General features: G+C 35.3%; 1 protein-coding gene across 11 annotated transcripts in view; it reads right to left on the bottom strand.

Annotated features, from left to right (window-relative positions):
- The window catches only part of CHIC1 (cysteine rich hydrophobic domain 1), a 295,686-nt gene that overhangs the window by 89,370 nt on the left and 179,408 nt on the right, over nucleotides 1–26,908 (bottom strand). For 3 of the 11 annotated variants that reach the window (XR_012127485.1, XR_012127486.1, XR_012127487.1), the window contains exon 2: nucleotides 26,522–26,567. The exons of 7 other annotated variants lie outside the window; for them this stretch is intronic. The gene's annotated coding sequence lies outside the window, so the exon portion shown is untranslated. Of the gene's footprint in view, nucleotides 1–26,499; nucleotides 26,568–26,908 lie in introns of all 11 variants that reach the window. One more of the 11 variants, XR_012127489.1, reaches the window with a different exon arrangement.

Raw genomic sequence — 26,908 nt, 5'->3', positions numbered from 1 at the left:
AATTCTACTACATGCATGGAGAAAAATCCTTTAATTTTTAAATTTAAATTTAAATAGTACAACTACTTCTTGAAATATGTGCCACTAGTTCACTAGTACATTAAACTACTTTTAACTTATAAACTCTATTTTATGTAAAGGTAAGAATCGTCTAAAAGAATCACAAAGATGGGGATGGAGAGATGTCTAAATATAAATGAGTGGGATATTCTCTAAGTCCAAACATTACTGTAAATAAAACAGCTAGGTAGCCACCTAGTATAAAATTGCAAGTTAATCAGCTAGAGTCTCTGAAGTTGGACACTGACTACAAAAGGAGTAAATCTGGAGTTCCACCCCTACCAATGGGTTAGCCTGAAACTATCTCACTACAAAAACCTAATATGCAATTTCACAAAGGTGGGCCCTGACCACCTATGCTTCCACCAAACTACAGCTTTCCTCTACACTATTATTATCAGTCTGTATGACTAGGCTTCATTCCTGTTAGGAGTTTGCTCTGTACCTCAATCCTTTGGTTTGGGTTTTGCTCCAACTGAACCAACCACCAAGCGTCGACAACACTAGTATCTGTCTGCCTAATTATCTAGAAATTTCCTGTTGAAATACTGTACCAATTTGGATCCCATCCCTCTGAATGCTAGGCCGGATCAGGCTCACATCTTCCCTGTACGCTACTCATAAACATGCACTTCAGACAAATGGTTTTCAAACTTTTGGATGTCCATACTGTTAATGTAAGAGACCCAAAGGGCTTTAGGTGATTTAGTTACTACATTAGAAAGTAAATTAAAAAGCTTTGTAAATATTTAAAATACTTACTAAAAATTTAATTGGATAATTAGATTAATATAAATAAAAATTTAATGTTTTACTTAAAAATATTACATATATTACATGTTAGCATACACACCAAATGTTTGTGGAAAATGACTATTTTCAAAACTAAATAACCTTAGTGATGAGTAGCATTTTTTACTATTACAGTATCATTGACATACAATCTTATATTGGTTTCAAATACACAACTCACTGGTTCAAAAGTTGCCCATATTATTAAGTCCACACCCCCTCTAGTGTGGTTACTATCTATCAACATAGTAAAATGTTACAGAATCATTAACTATATTCACCATGCTGTACTACAGTCCCTGTGACCAACTTATATTGTGATTGCTTTAGTGCCATTGCTTTATATATATTTATGCAAATCTCTTTAATGTCTGGTTTAATAGAAGACAGCTGGAGCCTCATATCTGCTTCTGCATTCAAGCTACTACGAAATGTTTTGCTTGGGTTGATATATATGAAGAAAGTCTTACCTAACAGCTATGTAGTTGATAGAGAACTATATTAATATCCATTCAGACTGTCATGGATATTCTTCATTGATCTGTACCAAAACTCAAGAAGTGGTAGTTTGTCAAAGATTAATTGAAATGTAGGTAAGTGAAGCTTATCAACAAACTTTCCATACTGTTATATTAAAATCTACTGGTCTGTCTTACCTTTTCAATGAATGTTCGGAACATGCATGATTTTGGAAAATCCCACAAAGGTCTTTTGGAAAATATCAGTTCACTGCAATGCAGATCTTCAAAATTTGGCATATTACATTGAAACAGTTTTAAAATCATATTTATTAAAATCTCCTTTCATGTCATCAGAAATGTCTTTTAGGAAGCAGAAAAGTATTAGGAAGCTATATATAAAGTCACACATAGATATAAGTTTATAAAAATTCTAAATTTTGCTTGAAAGCTCAAATATTAAATGGGCAAAAAATACTGTCAGTTATTTTCCTTGAAGGAATAAGCTTACTACGTTTATTCAGAAAAAAATGCATGTCTGATACCCAAATATGAAAAACTATAGTTTGTCTATCAGTTACTCTTCTAAGTAAAATGTTTAAAGTGAAGAGTAAGCTAGTGTGTTGACAATGTTACAGGTGATTCTCCTCAAGGCAATCATTTTAATTCAGTTTGCAGAAGTGCTTCAAGCATACTGCCCTCTTCATCACAGATTAAGACATGTACTGAAGGGCCCATATTTAATATAATAGGTAACGTTTATTGCTCAAAGATTTTTTCTGAGAGAAACTTCTTTTCTTAACTACAGGTGCACAGTGAAGAATACAATGACTGCAGATACAGTTCAGTACAACTACCTTGATTCATACTCCGGCAGAAGCAGATTTACTTCCTGCTGTTTTGACACCACTGCTGAAGACATCAACACAGTAAAAGTGACATTAACAGCTAAGTACTATTATGAAAATATTTTCCACTTTGCAGATCCCTTGAAAAGCCCACACAGTGAAAATTGTTTTACAATGCTGGCCACCACCTCAGGTTACATGTTACCCTAGATTTGTTCCCACCCTATTATGGCTTATTGCCCTTTCCCAACAGTACTACTGCTCCCTTAACAATGTCACTTCACTGTCACTTAATCCTACTGCCTTGTAGAAATCAAGGAATAAAAAAAAAAAAAAAAAACCCACTTCATTTCCAAATCAGTACGACTTTCCCACCCTTCCCAGGAACTATGAAAGTTGTATCTTCTGAATAGCTGGGTTTTCTCAATTAGTTTTCTCAATCAGAGGGTAAACAACCTTTTTCTTTTTAAACCTTCGGAAGGGAATCCTAAAATGTATGATACACATTTCTGCCTAAACAAAGCAGAAGATGTGATTAATCTTTCTGGGATGTCCTCTACATTAAATTGTCCAAGACTACTCTATTTTACCTGTTTGTCTCCTCACTTGTAGTCAGGCTGTGAGCTGCCACTTGTAACAATGATCAATGTATCATGCTATGAATGTACCATGCTATGAATGTATCAATGCTATAGCCTCTCTTTTACCTTCTAAATCTGTCATGGATTTGGAAACCAGATTTATCAGAATTATGTATTAAAGGTTCTAAGTGAGGGATACACTGAAAATGAACTCTATGTGAGTTCTAGTCAACAGACACTGCTGTAACCTCTTTTAGTTGTTCAAAATCCTTCTTATTCTACTTCTCCGCTTTGTTCAAAACAAGTTAACTGGCTAAACATAAATGAGTTCTAGACATTAAGATGATACTGTACTTGCATTTAAAATGAAGTCTTGTCCAAGTAACTTGAATTCCACACAAAAAGAAGTTTGACAAATCAAGACCAGAGTGTTCGTTAAACTTTTAATTTCAAGATAATTATATTCACATGCAGTTTTAAGAAATAATAAGAGACAACCCTTTTACTATATACCCACATTTCTCCAATAATAACAGCTTGCAAACCCAAACTACAACATTACCACCAGGATACTGATATTGATAGTCAAGATGCAGAACATTTCCACTGACATAAAGATACTTCATGTGATCTTTCATAACTATATCTACCACTCTCTTCACCCAGTCCCACACCTGAAATTTATCAATCACTACTCTATTCTCCATCTCTATAATGGTCATTTTCAGAATATTATATAAATGATGTTATATAGTATGTAGCCTTTTAAGATTGGATTTTTTCACTCAGCATAAGTCTTTGGGGGATTCATCCACGTTATTTTTATCAACTTCATTTTTCTTTACTCCTGAGTAATATTATATGTATTGATTTAGCTAAGGTACTCCACAGTATTGCTGCCTTGGCATCCATTTTGTTCGACCAAGAGGCCTTAAACTGACATTAGCTCCTCATGCAAGCACTTGCCCTAGATAACAGCCCAAAGAATCACAAGTAAATGTTAAGTCCTAATATACCTTCCCCAATGGCCCTTGTGATAAAGAGTCTCTCCTGCCTCTCAGGGCCTTTCTCTTGTGTAGCCCTAAGGTAATATCCCCGAGAAACCTACCAAAACCCTGCATTTTTTTTTTTTTTGGTTTGGACTGACCAATCCAGCCTTAACCTCAGAAGCAATCCACCTACATTCCCTAATAAAGGCATGAGCCCCAGGTCCTGCCCCACTCTCTCTGACCGCAATCTGCCTTGACCTCCCCATGTGTCCCCTTGAGATATACTGTACTTCCCCTCCAGAACCTGTGAATAATAAACTTTTTTATTTCAATTTCCCTTGGGGTCTCCTATTGAAAATCACCTCAACAACACCCCAGGGCTTGGGGGTGGAGCTCTACTTAACAACATTAATTTAACAAAGTAACCACATGTAATGAATGTGCCACAATTTGTTTAGCCATCCAACCTTTAAAAGACATCTGAGCATCTCTACATTGTTACTATTATGAATAAAAATGCTATCAACATTCACATACAGGTTTATGTGTGAACATTAGTTTTCATTATTTACCTCAAGAATGTAACTGCAGGGTATCACAAGGTAGTTGTATGTTTGGTTTAGTAAGAAACTGCCAAACTTTTCCAAAATGGGTATACCATTTCACATTCCCATCAGTGTATGAGTGTTGTCAGGCAGCTGTCTGGGAAGGTTTCTCCCTGCACACTAGGTGAAACCTCAACACGGACGGGGGCAGGGTTCTTGACTCTGAATGAGAAAGAATTCTTGAGCAGGTTGGACAAGTATAGGTAAGGAAGGAATTCATTAAAGCAAGAGTAGCAGGGAATGGCACCTGCTTTAAAGGAAGCAGAAAGCAAGGAAGAATGGAGGGAAGAAAGGGAAGCTCACTGAACTCCTGCTTGGCATAGGGCAGATCCGTTGCCAACTCCTAAAGCAAGGGTCACCTGGCATCCAGTGTCCACTTGAATCTGCATGACATGGGAACTAAGCCCCTATCACCCCAGAATTTGGGGGAGCTTCAGAACACTGGATGGAGTGAGATTATGTTCTAAGAACTTCCCAAAGGAAAAGAAAGATTTTTCAGGCAGGCTATTTAAGAACATGATCATAAAAGCTGCAGTCCTGTCCGGGTCACCCAGGTGATAGGAACTTGCATGCCCAAATCAGAAATCTCGGTAGCCCTTCCCTACTTGCCTGAAGTAGGACAGAGAGAGTGAAATTTGTGCTTAAGTGTAGAAAACAATGAAATAGTAATGTAACAAAGATGCTTACCACTGGAAGAGTGCAGAGACAAAACAGTAAATGAAGCAGTGGGAAGTCTTTAAGGCAAGAAGTACACACTTGAAGAAAGCAGAGTGCAGGCAACCTCAGAGAGGAGGCACACTGAAGGGCTTAGGATTCTGTCTTTTAGGGCTTTCAAGAATAGGGCAAAGGTGAATCTAAGTTATGAAACCATAAATCTCTTAGAAAAAAACATAGGCAAAATCTCTTGAAAATAACTATGAGCGATTTGTTCCTAACACATCTCCTCGGGCAAGGGAAACAAAATAAAATATGAACAAGTGGGACTACATCAAACTAAAAAGCTTCTGAACAGCAAAGGATACCATCAGCAGAAGAAAAACACATCCCACAGTATGGGAGAATACATTCATAAATGACTCATCTGATAGAGGCTAACATAAAAATTAAATAAAGAACTCATATGCCTCAACACCCAAAAAACAAATAACCCAATTAAAAACGGGCAGAAGACCTGAACATTTTCTTCAAAGAAATACAAATGGCCAACAGGCACATGAAAATATGTTCCACACACTAATCATCAGGGAAATGCAAATTAAAACCACAATGAGATATCTCACACCAGTTAGGATGGTTGCTATCCAAAAGACAAGAAATAACAAATGCTGGCGAGGATGCAGAGAAATGGGAACCTTCTTACACTGTTGGTGGGAATGTATATTGGCTCAGCCATTGTGGAAAGCAATATGGAGGTTCCTCAAAAAACTAAAAATAGAAATACCATTTGACCCAGTAATGCCACTCCTAGGAATTTACCCAAAGAAAACAAAATCCCTGATTTGAAAAGATGTATGCACCCCTATGTTTACTGTTGCACTATTTGCAATAGCCAAGATACGGAATCAACCTAAGTGTCCATCAATACATGAATGGATAAAGATGTGGTACATATACACAATGGAATATTATACAGCCATATAAATAAATACTCCCATTTGCAACAACACGGAGGCATCTAGAGGTTATTTTGCTCAGTGAAATAAGCCAGGTGGGGAAAGACAAATACCATGACTTCACTTACTCATGGAGTATAAAAACAAAGCAAAATAGAAGGCACAAAATAGCAGTAGACTCATAGACACTGAGAAGGGACTAGTGGTTACCAAAGGGGAGGGGTTGGGGTAGGGGGATAGGGTGAAGGCAATAAAGGGGCACAATAATTCACAATCACAATGTAAGTTGGTCACGGGGACAGGAGTACAGCATGGAGAATATAGTCAATGATTCTGAACATCTTACTACATCAATAGATAGTAACCACACTAGAGGGGTAAGGATTTAACAATATGGGCAACTGTTGGAACCACTGTGTTGTACATTTGAAACCAACATAAGACTGTATATTAACAACACTTTAATTTAAAAAAAAGAATAGGGCAAAGGGTAGAAAAGGGTGGTGTAGGCTTGACATGTATTCTCATGATGTCTCTCTCTGGTGAGAGACATTATGTCATCATCCACAGTCAGTCCTCTAGATATTCTGTAAGATAAACTTAACACAAGGAATTTATTGATCCTGTTCTTCACCAAGATAATGGTTACCCTCAAGCTCTGGGAACATAACAGTTAGGGCTGCTTGATCTGCCTTAAGACAGGTTGCTGGCTGATGACCAAAGAATATGTTAGGAATCTTACCTCCTATCTCCCTGTTTTTTATTTAAAAGGTAGGTAAATGATGCACAATGTGGATGCTACTGTCTGGTTTAGGGAATGAGAGTAGAGATAGAAGGAAGGAGGCACAGTTGAAAAAGAGAAGTTATTCAGGGAAGAAACTACTTCTAAATGTGGAGCAGGGTGGAGAAAAGTAGTTGTGGGTGGGAAGAATGAGAGTAAAGGTTATGTTGATTAGAGAGATTTGGAGATTAGAGATTGTGTTAGGTTGGTTAGTTAGGGAGAGAGACTTTTTAAAATCAGAACTGAGCATCTCACATTTAAGTGACTCTCAGTCTACCAGGTTTAGGTGCCATCAGCTTGAGAGGATTCACCCTAATGACCCCATTCCCCACAATGTGCAGTGTTACTGTTCCCCCTTGCATATGACAATAGGTTGTGGTTTGAAAGCTGATGGGGATAGGGCATACAGTCACTGTCAAAGTTGGCTTGCCAAAATCACTGGGTTCCATTCTGGTGGGGAAGAGATAATGAGATACTGATAATAAAACGCATTGGGTGTGCCATGAAAGTTCCAGAACCATAATTGTGAGCAGGTATGCCAATTAATTGACTTTAGTATAAAACACATTCCTTGCCAATTGGATTTTGCTAATAAAAGACATGTGTTTGTCCTGAAGGCATGACATGGAGCCAGGATTTATTTCATTTTAAAGAACATTATCGAGTATCCTCTGTAAAGCCAGAGCTGCGTTTGTAAGATTTAAAGAAAAACATGTTCCCCAAGTCTCAAAAAATTTACAATCAGTATTCTAGATCCTCAAAATTGAACTGAACATTGACATTTTGAAGATAATCAATCCACATATAGTCACATCTTGCCATTTTTATAGGAGTTGGTGTTATGAGTGATTGTTGATGAAACAGGGAAAAGAAAAAGAAGATATACTGAGAACTTACTATGTATCAGGCACAGTGACTGAGCTTTTAATGTATTCTTTTTTTTGATATCATTAATGTACAATTACATGAGCAACATTATGGTTACTAGACTCCCCCCATTATCAAGTCCCCACCACATACCCCATTACAATCACTGTCCATCAGTGTAGTAAGATGCTATAGAATCACTACTTGTCTTCTCTGTGTTGGACTGCCTTCCCCGTGAACCCGCCCCTGACATTATGTGTGCTAATTGTAATGCCCCCCTTTCCCCCTTATTATCTCCCTGGTTTTTAAAAGGGAATCTTAACTTTAAGATGGAGTACCTCCTGTTCTTACTATGCTGTTTGTACCTCGACATTTTTCATCATAGGCAAGAAAAGTTAATCATGATGCTTGTCCCATGTCCCTACTGTACCTCATGAGTAATCCAAATTCTCTGCTTCCAAACTAGTACTTGCTGTTACCACTATTCTTCATTTTATTAGTCTAATACCTAGTTATACTTCCTTGCGGTTCTAATTGCCATTTCAAAAATGTCTAATGATGTTAAACATCTTTTCCTTTTCTATTTTGCCATCTGAGTATCTTCTTCCATGAAGTATCCTTTCATGTCTTTTGTCCCTGTTCTAATTGGATTGGTTACTTGATTTTTCCCTATTTGGTTTCCAGTTTTTCTTGTGTTCTAAATACCACTAACTTGAGAGACAGCATGCTTTATAAATAAATTCTGCCACTCTGTGGCTTCTCTTTAGATCCTCTTAACAGAGTCCTTGGCAGAGTATGTTTTAATTTTCATTACATTTAACTCAACAATTTTTCCTTTTATGGGTCATGTTTCTTGAGATTAAGTATGTGAATTCCTTGCCTAGCCTGATTATGAAGATACTTTTTGCCTATTTTTTTTTTCTAGCAGTCTTACAGTTTTAAGTTCTACATTTTACACTTAAGCCTGTAATTTCTTTTCAGTTAATTTTCTGTATAAGGTGTGAGCCTCAAGTTAAGGACTCATTTTTCTTGCCAATGGATGTCCAATTGAACACACCATTGTTGAAAAGGCTCTCTTTCCCTACTCAACTGTTTTTCCACTTTTGTCAAAAATAGGTTGGATGTAACTGTATACTTTTCAGTTCTCAATTTTGCCAATATAACAGTCTTTATTTTAAGTATATAAGGCATATTAATAACAGGTGGAATGATAACCAACTTTTCAAGACTGTCTTAGCTATTCTAGGGCCTGTGACTTTCCACAAAATTTGAGAATAAGTTTGTATCTACAGAAACATACTAGGATTTACCAATTAAAAAATGCGCAGAGGACCTGAACAGACATTTTTCCAACAAAGACATACAGATGGCCAACAGGCATATGAAAAGATGCTCTGTATCACTAGTCATCAGGGAAATGAAAATCACTGAAATACCACCTCACACCAGTCAGAATGGCTAGTATCAAAAAAGCAAGAAATAACAAATGTTGCCATATGCAGAAAAGGGAACCTGAGTGCACTGTTGGTAGGAATGTAAAATGGCGTAGCCACTATGGGAAATTGTGCAGAAGTTTTTCAAAAAACTAAAAACAGAAATATTAAATGACCCAGTAATTCAACTTCTAAGAATTTACCCTGAAGAAAATAAAATCACTATCTCAAAAATATATATATATATATATATATACACACACACACACACACAATGGACTATTACTCAGCCATTACAAAGAATAAGATCTTGCCATTTGCAACAACATGGTTGGACCTGGGGGGTATTATGGTTAAGTGAAATAAGCCAGAGAAAGACAAATACCATATGATTACACTTATATGTGGAATCCGTAAAACAAATGAACAAACAAAACAGAAATAGTCTCATAAACACTGAGAACAGAATGTCACAGGGCAGTGGGGGATGGGTGAAATAGGCAAAGAGGAAAAAAGTAGTGAGTATGTTTGGTATCTTGAACTGGGTAATGGTTACATGAGTGTAAACACCTCAAAACTCATCAAACTGTACACTAATATTTGTGCATTTTATTGTATATACCTCAATTAAAAATAAATTTTAATAAAAAAATAAAACTTCTGAACACTCATTTCACCAAAGAAAATACACAAATAGCAAATAAGGATAAGAAAAGATGCTCAATATAATGTCATAAGAAAACTGCATATCAAAACAAAAATGAAATGCCATTACACACCCATTAGAATGGCTGAAATCCAAAATCAGGACAACACCAATGGCTACCAAGGACACAGAGCAACAGGAACTCTCAGTCATTGCTGGTGAGAATGCAAAATGTCATGGCCACTTTGGAAGACATTTTGGCAGTTTACTACAAAACTGAAGATACTCTTACCATACAATCTGACAATCTTGCTTCTTTTTATTTACCCAAAGGAGCTGAAAACTTATGTCTGTGTAATAACCTGCACATGGATGTTTATAGCACCTTTATTCATAAAGCAATGCACTTCGGTTAATAATAATAATACATCAACTGCCAACACTGGAAGCAACCAAGATGCTCTTCAGTAGGTAAATGATAAAACGGTGGTATATCCAGACAATGGAATTTTACTCAACACTAAAAAAAAAGCTATCAAGCCATTAAAAGACATGGAAGAACCTTAAATGGATATTGCTAAGTGAAAGCCAATCTGAAAAGGTTACATACTGAGTAATTCTGACTACATGCCACGGAAAAGGCAAAACTATAAAGACAGTAAAAGAATCAGTGGTTGCTAGGGGTTTGGGAAGTGTGGAGAATAAAGGATGAATATAGATGGAGCACAGGGGAAACAATTATGCATGACACTATAGTGCTGGATACATGATATCATGCATTTGTCAAAATCCAAGGAACTACACAACAGAAAGAGTGAACCTTAATGTAAACTGTGGATTATAGTTAATAATTATATATCGACACTGGCTCATTTATTGTAACAAATGTGCCACACTAATGGAAGATGGGCAAACAGTGTGAGTGGCTGGGGGAGAGAGAGAGTATTATGGGAAATCTCTGTACTATCTGTTTTTGTATAAATCTAAAACTATCCTATAGAGTAAAATCTATTAATTAAAAATGCTTTTAGTTTAATAAAAAAGAGATGTTAACTAGTAGGGAGAATGCAGACAGCTTATCTCCAGAATCATCCACAGCAATATTGAAATGTCAGACAAAAACAGAACCAGTATTACAAAAGAAAAGTGTGAACTAAAATTATTATGCCCAACCAAGTTATTTAAGTATAAACACACAAAAAAAGTCATTATCCAACTTCAAAATACCGAAAAACAAAACCATCTGTGAGGATTTTATGGAAGAAAAAGCCAAGAGTTATTTTTAAATGAAACCGACAAACTATGAAAATTTACATGGAAATGGAAATCTAGCCTAGAATAGTTAAAGCAATTTTTTAACAAGGGAATAAAGTTGAAGGACATAAACTTCTTAATTTCAAGACTTACTAAAAAAGCTAAAAAGCTAAGTAATCAAGAGTACGGTATTAGTGAAAGGAACAAAACATAGATCACCAGAACAAAAATGAAACAGAACTAGAGCAACAAATACACAGGAAATTTTTTTCTGACAGAGGTGTCAAATCAATTCAGTATAAAAAGGAAAGTCATTTCAAGCAATAATGCTGGGACAATTTAACCATATGAAAAATAATAAGCATTGACCCTTACTTAGTGCCAAATAAAAAAATTAACTTCAAATGGATTAAAGACTTAAATGTAATAAGTAAAATTATAAAACTCCTAGAAGAAAAAATAGAATATATTTGTCACCTTGGCATAGGTAAATATTCCTTAGATAAAACACAGACAGCACATATTATAAAAAAGAATTTATGAAGTTAAAAAAAAGACTTGGGATTTTTAAAAATGGGAACTTTTAAATGACAACCTTAAGTAAACCAAAAGGCACACCAGACAATTGGAGAAAATATTCACTATATGTATATATATATATATATCTGACAAAGGACTTGTATCTGGAAAACAAAAGGAAACATTCTACCTCAATATTAAGATAAACCTATTAAAAATGGACAAAACATTTGGCCAGACATTTCACAAAGATAAAGATGTCAAGTGACACATGAGAAGATACTCAAAATCAGAGACATTGGGGAAATGCTGATTAAAATGATTAGATACTACTAAACACCTACTGGAATGGCGTTTCTGAAAAAAGAAGTACTGGTGAGGATGTAGAACATCTGGAAACTCTCATTCACTTCTGGTGGGAATGTAAAATGGTAAGGCTTTTTTGGAAAACTATTTATTAGCCCCTTGTAAAATTAGATATATTCTTACAATATGACCCAATAATCCTACTTCCAGGTACTTAATTACATCCCTTTCCTCCAAAATCTCTCTATACCAAAACTGATATGCAAAATTCAAAGAGGTTTTATTCACTGCCAAAAACTGGAGACAAAGAAAAAGTCCTTCACCAGTAAATGAATAAACAAACTATGATGCTGCCAGTTTTTAATTATTTCTAAATCATTTTTTTAAAGTAAAGTATCATTGATATACAAGCTTATGAAGGTTTCCCATGAACAACATTGTGGTTTCAACATTTACCCATATTATCAAGTTCTAAATGATTTCTAAATTGAAAGAAAAAGGAAGAAAGACAACTAACAAACTTAGAGAAAATACGTGCAATTTATCTCCACACAAAGCTACGTCCCTGTAAACATATAAAGAATTCTTTAAAACTGCAGGAAAAATTACCCAAAATCCAATAGGTAATTGGGGAAAACAGTAGTTACTTGTAAAAGAAAAATCTATAAAAGCGATAATTAAATATGAGAAAATGTTCACACTCACTTAACATTTTTAAAAATACAGATTTAAAAAACAATGGGATGTCCCCAAGCAAGGGAAACAAAAGCAAAAATGAACAAGTGGGACTATATCAAGCTAAAAAGCTTCTGTACAGCAAAGGACACCATCAATAGAACAAAAAGGTATCCTACAGTATGGGAGAACATACTCATGAATGACAGATCCGATAAAGGATTGACATCCAAAATATACAAAGAGCTCACACGCCTCAACAAACAAAAAGCAAATAATCCAATTAAAAAATGGGCAGAGGAGCTGAATAGACAGTCCTCTAAAGAAGAAATTCAGATGGCCAACAGACACATGAAAAGATGCTCCACATCGCTTGTCATCAGATAAATGCAAATTAAAACCACAATGAGATATCACCTCACACCAGTAAGGATCGCCATCATTGAAAAGACAAACAACAACAAATGTTGGTGAGGTTGTGGAGAAAGGGGAACCCTCCTACACTGCTGGTGGGAATGTAAATTGGTTCAACCATTGTGGAAAGCAGTATGGAGGTTCCTCAAAAAACTCAAAATAGAAATACCATTTGACCCAGGAATGCCATTTATAGGAATTTACCCTAAGAATGCAGCACTTTGAAAAACAGATGCACCCCTATGTTTATCGCTGCACTATTTACAATAGCCAAGATATGGAAGCAACCTAAATGTCCATCAGTAGATGAATGGATAAAGAAGAGGTGGTACATATACACAATGGAATATTACTCAGCCATAAGAAAAAAACAGATCCTACCATTTGCAACATGGATGGAGCTAGAGGATATTATGCTCAGTGAAATAAGCCAGGTAGAGAAAGACAAGTACCAAATGATTTCACTCATATGTGGAGTATAAGAACAAAGGAAAACTGAAGGAACAAAACAGCAGCAGAATCACAGAACCCAAGTATGGACTAATAGTTACCAAAGGGAAAGGGACTGGGGAGGATGGGTGGGAAGGGAGGGATAAGGGGGTGGGAAGAAAGGGGGCATAACAATTAGTATGTATAATGTGGGGGGGGGCACATGGAGAGCTGTGCAACACAGAGAATACAAGTAGTGATTCTACAGCATCTTACTACACTGATGGACAGTGACTGTGAAGGGGTATGTAGGGGGGCCTTGGTGAAGGGGGGAGCCTAGTAATCATAATGTTCTTCATGTAATTGTAGATTAATGATACCAAAAAAAACAAACAATGGGATGCCATTCCTCACTGATTGGGAATATTTTAAAAATATAAAAACTGGGAAATATGAGTAAGTTTAGTGGATTGTATCATTGTCAATTTCTTTGCTGTATATCCTACAGTTTTGCAAGATAGTCCCACCATTGGGAAGAACTGGTTAAATATATGGACCTTCAAAGTATTATTTTTTACAACTACATATGAACTTAAAATTATTTCAAAATTAAAAAGTGTGTAACTTTTTAAAAAGACAGACCCTATTTCTATTCATCAAGATTTAATCTCAGATATGACTCCAACAATAATGGAAAAATATGTGCACTATAAAGTTAGTCACACCATTGTATATTGCAGTGAAAAGACTGAAAAAAGTTTCATTAAGAGGTTGGTTAAATATGGTAAGTACACATAAGAAAAAGTAAGAATCCACTGGAAATATATGCATGTATATGCATCTATGTATTATGTACACTATATATATATGCACTTATGATCATGACTTATTATTAAATGTAAAAACACCAACGTTTGGTAAGATCCCACGTTTGTATGAAACTAATACAAATATACACATACACGTGCATATATTATATACAAGGAAAACACATTCAGTTGGTGAAGCTGTAAGAACACAGGCACACTCACAGATGGCTGGTGCAGATGCAAACTGTACAACTGATTTGGAGGTTATTTGGCAATAGTAAACAGCACAAGTAATTAACAGCACTTAAAGGAGTCTATAACTGTAGGTACACCTTCAACTACACAAAAACATATATATGTACAAGTTTATTCACTATAGCCTTGTTTCCAATTGGAAAACACTGCGAAGAATCTAAATGCCTATACACAGGATATTTGTTAAGTAAACTATAATCTGTTCAGTGTCTTCCACACAACAGAAACACAAGCAAAAATAAACTGTGACGACATCAAACTACCAAGACTAGTTACCTCCAGGAGGTGGCTGGGAATGGGGGGCTGTTAAATTAGGGGCTGAGAAAGAGATATTAGGGGTGACACTTCTCTTTGTAAGCCTTTTCATATAGGTCTAACACTTGGAACCATGGTACTATTTCACATAACCACAAAATAAATACATACTTCAATCTAAACAACACTTGGGGGAAACCCAAAATGGAATGCAAATAATAACAAATAAACCTAATTGTAAAACAAATGGCTAACATGAACAAACTGAACTGGGTGGTAAGAAAAGAACTGACTTACGACTTCAGTAACTTTAGAAGCAGTATATTTGACTATCAACTGTAAGGCTAAAGACAAACAAAACTGCACACCAATATTGTACTCCAGGTAGGAAAGTTGCTTCTCAGAGAATATGTTTTAGTATTTCTGAATCTCTGCTTCAGACAAACATAAAAAAATTTTAACATTCTAAAATTGAGCAAAGTAGTATATATATTTAGGAAAATGAGAGCCAGGTATCTTATTTTCAAAAGAAGGAATTACAATTGAAGACAGGATGACTAGAAGAGAATGAACCTTGTGTTTTATTTTTATTTTAGTATCATCAATATATAATTACATGAACAATATTGTGGTTACTAGATACCCTCCATTATCAAGTCCCCACCACATACTCCATTACAGTCACTGACCATCATCGTAGTAAGATGCTATAGAATCATTACATGTCTTCTCTGTGTTGTACTGCCTTCTCGGTGCTAGCCCCTAGATTACATGTGCTAATCCTAATATCCCTTATTCCCCTTCTCCCTCCCTTCCCACCCCCCCCCCCCCCCAAGTCCCTTTCCCTTTGGCAACTGTTAGTCCATTCTTGGGTTCTGTGAGCCTGCTGCTGTTTTGTTCCTTCAGTGTTTGCTTTGTTCTTGTGCTCCACAGATGAGTGAAATCATTTGGTACTTGTCTTTCTCCACCTGGCTTATTTCACTGAGCATAATACCCTCTAGCTCCATCCATGTTGTTGCAAATGGTAGGATTTATTTTCTTCTTATGGCTGAATAATACTCCATTGTGTATATGTACCACCTCTTCTTTATCCATTCACCTACTGATGGACATTTAGGTTGCTTCCATATCTTGGCTATTGTAAATAGTGCTGCGATAAACATAGGGTGCATATGTCTTTTTGAGACTGGGAAACTGCATTCTTAGGGTCAATTCCTAGGAGTGGAATTCCTGGGTCAAATGGTATTTCTATTTTAAGTTTTTTGAGGAACCTCCATACTGCTCTCCACAATGGTTGAACTAGTTTTACATTCCCACCAGTCCACAGTGGTTGAACTAGTTTTACATTCCCACCAGCAGTGTAAGGAGGGTTACCCTTTCTCCACATCCTTGCCAGCATTTGTTGTTCCTATTCTTTTCTATGTTGGCCATCCTAACTGGAGTGAGGTCATATCTCATTGTGGTTTTAATTTGCATTCCCCTGATAATTAGCGATGTGGAGCATCTTTTCATATGCCTGTTGGCTATTTGAATTTCTTCTTTGGAGAACTGTCTGTTTATATCCTCTGCCCATTATTTACTTTTTGGGTGTTGAGGCGTATGAGTTCTTTATATATTTTGGATGTTAACCCCTTGTCAGATATGTCATTTACAAATATAGTCTCAGAACCTTGCACTTTTATTTAGAATCAAACATATTAATATGAATTCATCATTTAATATGAAACATACAACTACACATAAACAAATACATACAAAAGAATATAGAAATAAGGACATCTAAGACTGTGAATATAAACATATACTCCCTCACTCTGTTGACTGAGAGGGCCCGGAAACAGAGATACAATGAGCACACAAATATTGCTTTCTAAAAACCATTCTTCAATAACAGGAACCAAGATCATTTATAGAAACGGTAGATTCCAGAGCTGGGATGGGAAAAAACAAGATGTACCTAGAACATACTGTGGTGACAGGAAATAGAGCAATGCTCAAAAAAAAAATGGGAGCATATCAAAAGGACACAGGAGCCAACGTGAAGGAAAGCACAACAGCCAAACTTGATAGCCATAGCAACAAAATAATGACAGTACTGGATTAAAATCAAGAGACTTAAATAAACACCAATGAGTCCATACTGAAATAAATATTTGATTAAATTAGTAAAATGGAAGAATGGACAGAGCTTCCTTATAGTAGAATTCCAATTAATGAATGTAGAAGGAATAATGGAAATTCTAAACAACCATGAAACAAAGAGTAACATAATCACTGTGGCAGGTAATAATCATGATGGATAAAATCAGTGAGTGAAGTATGACAAGAAACACAATATTTGCATAATCTCAAAGTATATTCCCACCAAATCATATGAAATTGAAAGGGAAAAGCAGTAACTTTACAGTGGAAAACTCTGGCACACATTAACTAAGAGATCAAAGTCACATGCATTAAAACATACCAACATCACATACATATGATGCACAGAGAATAGCACAGCAATACTTTTGCAGTATTATTGACAAGATTGCATAACATGCATTAAATCATAAAAAAATACCAAGATAATGGTTCTTGCAATTATCTGACACTTTTAAGACAACTATTATAACAATACTCAGACAAGCAATCACATTCTTGTGACAAATACTGAAACAGAAAACCCTGTCAATAAATATGATATCAAGAAAAGACAAATTTTTTAAGTTACAAATACAGTAACCAAAATTAAAAAATAAAATGACAGACTCAGTAGCACAGTGGAGATGGCAAAGGAACTTAAAAAGAGATATACAGAAAATATCCAATACTAACAGAAAATAGCATAAATATACAAAGGTTCAGGGAACTGAGACAATAACAGAAATATAGAAGAAACAGTGTGGGGCTGAAAATATTTGAAAAAACTAGTGCCTGAAAACCTCTTAAGTTTGGCAATAGACATAAACCTACAGATGCAATTAACTAAGAAAACTTCAGAAAGGATAAATACAAAGAAATCCACAGCCAGCTGCATCACAATAAAATTGCTAAAACTGAAGCCAAAGAAAATATCATACAACCACATAAAGGAATAATAACTGTTTTCCCATCAGAAACTCTGGAAGTCAGAAGGAAGTGTACACGTTTAATTGGCTGAAAGAAAGCAACTCTCCACACAAAATAACCAAAGAAAGTAATTTATGTAAAGGAATGTAAAATAAATTAAAGATATTCTCATGATGGAAACCTAAGTGTACATAACCCATAAGATCTTCTCTAAAGAAATGCTACAACAAGTTTTCATGCAGAAGGGAAACACCAGAAGGGAACATAAATCATCAGGAATGAAGAGCAACAGAAATATTTGTTTGGATAATTCAGGAGGTTATTTGTCTCTCTTGAGTTTTTTTAAATTGTGAAGACTGAAAACAAAAGACAAACATTCTCTGATAGAGTTTTCAATGTATGGCAATACAGTATGTGACAATTGTAAAAGAGGGAGAGTTAAGGGGCCTATGAAATGTTAATGTTCCTATATTCCAGTTCCTATATTCCAAACTACAGGGTAAAATACAGTGAAAACTTAAGTATATATTGTATAACCCCCTAAAATACAGTGAAAACTTAAGTATGTATTGTGTAACCCCCTAAAGAAAAAACTAAAGGCTATACAAAGAGATATAATAAAAAATAACAATAAAATCAAAATGGAAAATTATTCAAATAACCCAAAAGAAGGCAGAAAGGTTATAAAAATTAACAAACAGAAAACAAAAAATAAAGTAGTAAACCTAAATCTAAATATATCAATTTTTTATTATAAATGGCCTAAGGACCAAAACTCAAACACAGAAACTGTCAGATTACCAAAATAACAAAAAACAAAAAACCTAAACCATGAAACAATATCCTGTCTACAAGAGATAGACTTCAAATACATTGGTATAAGCAGCCTAAATAGCAAGGGAATGAGAAGATACATACCATGCAAACATCAATCAAACAACAGGACTAGCTATATTTATGAAAGACAAAAACAGATTTCAGAACAAAGAAAATTACCAGGGAAAATGAGGGCAATTATCTAATGATAAAAGGGTTGATTGAACCAGAAGGCACAGCAATCCTAAATGCATATGCACCTAACAGAGGTTCATAATATATGAATCAAAAACTGACAAAATAAAACAAGAAATAGACAAATTGACAAGAAACTTAAAGACTTCAACACTTCTATCACAATTAGAATTAACAGGCAGAAAATCAACAGAGTATGGAAGACTGAACAAGATCATTAACCAAGGAAATCTTTTCAGTGGTTATACAATACTCAACCCAAGAACAAAACTGACATTGTTTTTAAGTACATATGAAATATTCACATAAAGCAAAGCCTAACATACATGAAAAAAACTAGAAGTATACAAAGTATTTTCTCAAGCCATAATATAATTAAACTAGAAATTTATAACAGAAAAAGAACAGGAAACTCCCTAAACAACTTAAAATTTAAAAATCGTATTTTTCATTCTCAGAAGTTAAAATCTTTTTTATATCTTTCATACTTCAAGTAAGCATTTTCAGACTATCCTCTACATTGATAAGTAACTGTTTTAAACTCCTAAATCACTAATTCCATCATCTATGCCATTCAGGAGTCAGCTTCAATTGACAGATTTTTCCCCACTTATTGTCCAGATCCATGCAGGCCTTTAAAAAAAAAAAAATCTGCTTTATTCACTTTTCAAAACAAAACTCTTGCTACTTTGCCACCTTTCCCAACATATTGGTAGTCAAAACTTATTGGCATAAGATATATTTATACAATACAATTAAAATATGGGCAGAAAGACTATGCTGTATACTTGAAACCAATATAATATTGAATATGAATTATACTTCAATTTAAAAATTGGGTAGAGGATCTGAATAGACATTTTTCCAAATAAGACATGCAGATGGCCAACAGATAGATTAAAAGATGCCCAACATTATCAATCAGCAGGGACATGCAAATCAAAACTACAATGAGGTATCTCTTCACAACAATCAGAATGACTACAGTTATTAAAAAGACAAATAACAAGTACTGTGAGGATGAGGACAAAAGGGAGTCCTTGTGCACTGTTGGTAGAAATGTAAATTGGAGCAGCCACTACAGAAAACACTATGGAGGTTTCACAAAAAATTAAAAATGGAACTACCATATGATCCAGCAATTCCACTTCTGGGCATTTATTTATCTGAAGAAAATGAAAAGACTAACTCGAAAAGATAAACACACCCCAATATTCACTGCAGCATTATTTACAACAGCCAAAACGTAGAAACAAACAAGTGTCCATCAGTGGATGAAAAGAGAAAGAAATCATGGGGTATATGTGTGTGCATACATACACACAATGGAGCATTATTCAGCTATAGAAAAGAATGAAATCTTGCCACTTGTGACAACATGGATGGACTTTAAGGTTATTTATTATGTTAACTGAAATAAAGTCAGAGAAAGACAAATACTATATGATCTCTTTTATATGTGGAATCTAAAAAATGTTTTTAAAATACCAAGCTGAAAGGCACAGAGAACAGATTGGTGGGAGAAATGGGTGAAGGGAGTCAAAAGGTAAAAAGAAAAAAAAAAATTTCAATACTAAAAACTATGTGAAACCACAGCTTGGTGGTCCATCTTGATGGATACAAAATGTTGTCTGTATGAAATAACATCAAAGAGGAAAAAAAGAAAATAAAATACTTTTAAGACAAAATAATTGATTTTAACTATGTAGAATGCCCATATGTACAAAGATAATTATTTTCACTAATAAAAGTGGTTTAATATTTATTATTTTTGGTAAATTTAACTTTGGAACAAGGAAATTAGAATGGAAGAGAGATGTGCTGAAATAGTCAATACAGAAAAAAATTACTAGAAAGATAGTTGTACTTTTTCTCATACATCAGTCAATATTTTTGTTCAGCAGGCTTTCATCTTTGCCTTTCAACTTGGTAAAATGGTAAGATGCAAAAAGAATGATTTTATTCCATGTTTTAAGAGGCACGTTATAGCATAAAATTTCTTGTTGATGAGAGGGGTGATGGTAGCATAATTTAGAGATATAGGTAAAAGGGATGTTTATTTAAACTAGGTGTAAGCAAATTCAACTAAGAGGCATTTTAGGCTTTGCAAGCCACACAGTCACTACTGTAATTGCTCAATTCTGCTGTTGTGGCATTAAAGCATCCACAGACAATATACAGCCATATAAGAATAGTTGTGTGCCTATAAAATTTATAATGGACACTGAAATTTGAATTGCACATGACTTTCATGCATTGAGAAATAATATTCTGCTTGTGAATTTTCTTTTTTGAAAATGTAAAGATTGTTTTTAGTTTGCTAATAATACTAAGCCAGGGAACAGGATTTGACCCATAAGTCATAGTTCAAAGAGCTCTGTGCTAAACTCAAATTTAACAGGACTGAAATCATACACGGTATGCTCTCCAACAGAATGGAATTAAAAAAGAAAAAGAAAAATTGGAATTCCACAAAGAGTTGGAAATTAACCAATACATTTCTAAATTTTTTGAGTCAAAGAATAAATCACAAGCAAAATTAGAAAGTACTGTGCACTGAATTATAATGCAATCATGATGTACCAAAATGTATGAGATGACAACACCAGAAATGGTGGAGTAGGGAGCTCCTACGATGCATCCCACCACTGAAATGATTAAGCTGGCAAAAACTGCAAGAATCAGCTTTTTCAGAATTCTAGAATCTAGTTTGAAACTTACTATAATCAGAACAGTGTCAAATGAAGAAAGGGACTGCAAACTGTATCATTTACAGAATTCTTATCAAGTCACTAGCTGAACACTGAGATAATAAATGGAGAGTTTAGTGACCACATGTGACAAGGAACAAAAGTCAAACAAATGGATGACTGCAGCCCACAATAAGCAACAACACAAACCTGAGGGTAGGGGGGAAATACTCTGATTTCCAGAGCCATCATATAAAATTCAAAATGCCTATTTTCAATAAAAACTTATTAGACATGTAAAGAAATAAGTAAGTATGGTCCATTTACAGAAAGAAAAACAAATTAACAGAAACTATCCCTGAGGAAGCCCAGACATTTAGACTTACTAGAAAAACCAGCTGTCATTGATAGGCTAAAAAGCTAATGGAAACCACAGACAAAAACTAAAGGAAACTGGGAGAAGAACCTATCAATAAATTGAAAATATCAATAAAGAGACAGAAATTACAAAAAGGGACCAAATACAAGTTCTGAAGCTGAAAAGTACAGTAACTGTAATGAAAAATTCACCTACTTTTAAAAGGATTCTTCCTAAGATTTAAATAGGCAGAAGAATGAATAAATGACTATGAAGATAGGTAAGTTAAGATTACTCAGTCTGAGGAGTGGAAAGAGAAAAAAAGGAAGAAAAATTAAGAGATATATGTAAACAGCACCAATCTTAACAGCACACACAAATGAGAGGTCCCGAAGAAAAGGGAGAGAAAGGGACATAAAGAATAGTTGAAGAAACAATGGCAAATCTATGTAAGAAATTCAGTGAACTCCAAAGAGAATAAACTCAAAGAGATCTACACTGAAATGTAGTGTAATCAAACTGTTGAAACCCAAGAAAGAATCTAAAAAGCTAGAAAAGAGAAGTAACTCATCATCAGAAGCCATGGAGGCCAGAAGGTGGTGACATATTTAAAGTGTTGAAAGAAAAAAACGGGCAACCAACAAATCTATATCTACAAAACTATCTTTAAATAAAGGAAAAAGATTGACTTATGGCCTGACAGCATGAGGAGCTAGAGTGACCTCCTCCCCACTGAAGCTTATGAAAACTATTTTAAAAAATCACTACTTAAAAACTTTGGAAACAGTTCTAAGGACAAACAGCAAATTAAAGACACATATTTAAGAATATCTTAGAAAATTCACTAAGGTGAGTCTTTAGTATATGAACCAAGACCACTAACTCCTACCCTCTCCCATTCCAGCTCAAGGAGGGGGAGACTCCACTCAAAACTCCTACAACCAAGAACCCAGCGCTCCTTCTCCCCACCAGGTCCCATTCAGAGGCCTTTCTTCCCAGAAAGAAAGCTGTCAACCAAAACAAATCTATATCTGACAAAATTATCAAAAATAAATTAAAGAGATCAACTTACGGCCTGATGGCATGAATAGCTAGAGTGACCTTCTCCCCGACTTAGCCTCCACTGGTGGAATATAGACCTTAATTGGGTGTGGTGAATGAAGATCTGGGCCCTGATCATCCTTGCCCAGGGTCTGGGAGGAAAGAGGCAAACTGAGAAGACCTCTGGCTGTACCCTCCCCTCCACCAAGCACTGGGCTAACAGAAGAGAACTGTTACTCAGTGAGAAACTTGCCACTACCCTTAGCCCCACCTCCAGAGACCAGGCTGAGAGCTTTTGTTTTAGGGAAGAAGGAGACATTAAAATAGCTCATCATCTCTCCCCAAAGGAACTAACTTCATTTGCAAGAGCATGTAGAAAGTCAAACCTAAAGGAGTGCTTGAAAGGCAATTAATAAGATTCAAAATGCAGGCTAAACTATAGGTTAGCTAGTTTGCAGGAAAGAACTGGAGAATAAGGCAACTGGGAGGAATCCTCCTGGGGTCAAAACAATATCAAACACTAATCTCAGAAACTATTCGTTCAAAGAACCCCCAGTTTGATTGGATTAGTTTTCAAAGTAGTTTATGCCCCAGGGCATTGTGGAAAACAATTAAACAATTAGTTCACAGTAAGTGGAGCTTGGCTGCTGGGTGTGGTCAGAGAGAGACAGCCCTAACAAACCACAGTCATCCCAGGGTGATTGAGGGCATATTCAAATTGCATTTCCCTAAGAAGCAACATAAAGGGACTAACCTTATGGGAAAGGAGAATACAATGAGATACTACTTCACAGCCACTAGGAAGGCTAGAATTGTGTAAAGTTAGGTAATGACGAGTGCTGGTGAGAATGTAGTCAAGTTAGAGCCCTCATACATGGCTGATTTGATTATAAAATGGTGCAGCCACTTTCGACAAGAGGCAGTTTCTCAAACAACTAAAGTTACATGACCCAGTAATAATACTCTAAAATATACATCTAGAGAAATAGAAACATATGTCTACACAGAAACTTGCACATGAATGTTTTAGCAGGCTCATTCTTAATAGTCTAAAGGTGGAAACAACCAAATGTCCATTGATGGAATAATTGATAAACAAAAGGTGGTATATCCATACTATGGACCATTATTCAGCCATAAATGGAATGAAGTACTTACTGATACATGCTACAACATGGATGAACCTTAGTCATCCAATAAAGTCATCAATAAAGACTACATATTGTATGACTCCATACATGTGAAATGCTCAAAACTGGGAAACCTACAGAGACAAAAAGTAGATTCGTTGTTACCTAGGGATGGGTAAGTGGGGTTCAAGAGGGCATCTGGTTATGGCTAAAGCGTGTGGACTTCTTGGAGTGATGAAAATGCTCTGAAATTAATGGTGGTGGTGGCTGCAGATATACTAAAAACCACTGACTTGTACATTTCAGATGGGTGAATCATATGGTACGTGAATTCTATTTCAATAAACCTGTCAAAAAGAACCAAAAAAATAAATTAAGACACTCCCAGATGAAAGAGCTGAGGGAGCTTGTTGGTAACAGACCTGGCCCTACAAGAACTGCCAAAGGGAGTTCTTTAGGCTAAAATGGCAAGATAATAGACAATAACTCAAAGTATACTAAGAAACAAAGAACATGGATAAAGGTAACTACATAGGTAAATAAATATAAAAGGCAGTATTAATGTAGTTTTAGTTTGTAACTCATCTTATTTTTTTCTACATAACTTAAAAAGAAGTGGAAAGGCTGATCCTGAAATTCATATGGAATTGCAAGGGGCCCTACATAGACAAACAATCTTGAAAAAGAAGAACAAAGTTGGAGGACTGACACTTCGCAATTTTAAAACTTACTATCTACAGTAATCAAAACAGTGTCATACTGGTACAAGGGCAGACACAGAGACAAATGGAATAAATTTGGAAGACCAGGAAAAAAAACCAACATCTATAGGCAATTGATTTCAACAAAAGTGTCAAGATCATTCAATGAAGAATGAACTAATCTGTTCACCATATGGTGCTGGGACAACTCACTATGCACATGTAAAAGAATGACGCTGGACCTCACATCATATACAAAAATTAACTCAAAATAGATCAATGACATAAATATAAGAGCTAAAAACATGGAACACTTAGAAAAATGCATAAGGATAAATCTTCGTGACTTTGGATTTGGCAAAGAATTCTCAGATCTGTCACCAAAAGCACTAGCAACAAAAGAAAAAAGGTAAATTGGACTTCAAATTTTAGAAATTAGTACACCAAAGGATATTATCAAGTGTAAAAAACACTCAAGAATGGGAAAAACAATTTGCAAATCATATATATGTAACAGTCTACTATCTAGAATATATAAAGAATTTGTACAACTCAACAACAGAAAGACAATCAAATTAAAAAAGGTCAAAGGACTTGAATAGACATTTCTGCAAAGAAAATATACAGGTGGCCAACGAGTACATGAAAAGATGCCCCAAAGCATTAGTCATTAGGGAAACAGAAATCTAAACCACAATGACTTATCACTTCAAACACACTAGGATGGTTGTAATTTTTTTTTAAACCAAAAATAGTTAAGTGTTGATAAGGTAGTACGATAATTCTGTGTTTAACTTACAGAGTAATATCAAACTGTTTTCCACAGCAGCTTCATCATTTTATATCCCAGCAGCAATGTCCGAGACTTCCAATTTCTCTGCTTCCTTGCCAACACTTAATTCCTGTTTTTGGTTTTTTAAAAAACTAGATCCTGCCCTCAATTTATGAGAAATTTTAATTGGCCCTTTACTGTAACCCAGACTTAAATCCCACTTAAAAATCCACCATTTTTTAAATTGACTTTTAAAAAAAATTTCTCTTCAAACTTTGTTAAAAAAAATGTTAGAATAAGTTCATAAGGTCACAGAAGTCTAAGAAATACAGGCGCAGAATAATCACTAAAATAATGGCTGCCTCCGGAGATGAAGGTAGAGAGAGATGCAATCAGGGATGGGTACAGTGAACTTCAACCATAATGATAGTTTTTATTTTAGTGTTTGTTTGGTGAGAACAGAGGTTCACTGTATTATTCTTTATATGTTTGTATATGTATTAACCACTTCATAACATATATAGAAGACCCCCCAAAAAGACAAAGAAAAGAATGTTATTACATTCCTTTAGCACACTCTCCCCACACTAATCACAGGATCATACTGCCTATTTTGCAACTTACTTTTCTCACCTAACAATCCATTATGGCATTCTCTAAATCAAGAGTGTAAAGAGGTAAATCTGTCTCCACAGATGCAAAATATTTCAAAATACGAATGTTCTACAATTTACTTGGTCTCTTATTGATTTACTTGTTTCCAGTAGATATTGTCACAAAAACAAAGCTGCAAAGACATCCATGTTCATGTGTCTTTACATGTACTTTTATTTCTATAGGATGTTTTCTTAAAAGTCAGACTATCAGGTTCGTATGTAGTCTAGTGATATCTGTACTTTTTATTTCCCTAAGCATTGCCAGATTACTTTTTCAAAAGGTTGCAGCAATTCATACTCTCTTCAGCAACATAAGGGTAAACTACAGGCACTTCCTAACTGAAATTTAACCACATAAGCATTTTAATACAGATTAGATGTAATTGTATTACTGAATTATTTTCACCAAGGTATTTGAACACGGGAAATCTAGCTCTTTCCTTAGTGAGTTATCAAAGCTAACAATCTACAAAATAATGCAACAATACCCGAAAGATTACCTGTACACACACGCACACCGACCTTTGAGATGCTTCCAGCACAAATGTTGTATGTCCAGAAGTCCTCACTTAAGGTATACACAAAAGAGAAAAAAATTTCCATCTAACCCATGAGTAGGTTACAAACTGACTAGTTTATTAAATAAGTTTGCACTCGAAAGGCAGCACGAGAGAAGATACCTAAGAGAGCTGTAGGGAGAGCGAATCTTTCATTTTGGGGAGGCATGGTGTCAATAAAAACCCATTTAAACAAGGAAAAACGAGACGAAAGCGACCCAGAATCCCTCCTGGCAGCTAGCTTCCGCAATCACCTCGCCTCATCAAGTGGCGGTAAAATGATTAGGGAGAAATTATGTTCCGATATTTTGAAGAAGGGCGAGAAAGAAAAATGAAAAACAGGCCAACTCCT

The sequence above is a fragment of the Manis javanica genome, chromosome X, assembly GCF_040802235.1.
Source record: "Manis javanica isolate MJ-LG chromosome X, MJ_LKY, whole genome shotgun sequence".
NCBI lineage: Eukaryota > Metazoa > Chordata > Mammalia > Pholidota > Manidae > Manis > Manis javanica.
Note: the sequence above shows the minus strand (reverse complement) of the source record. Positions and strands in the feature narration are given on the sequence as shown.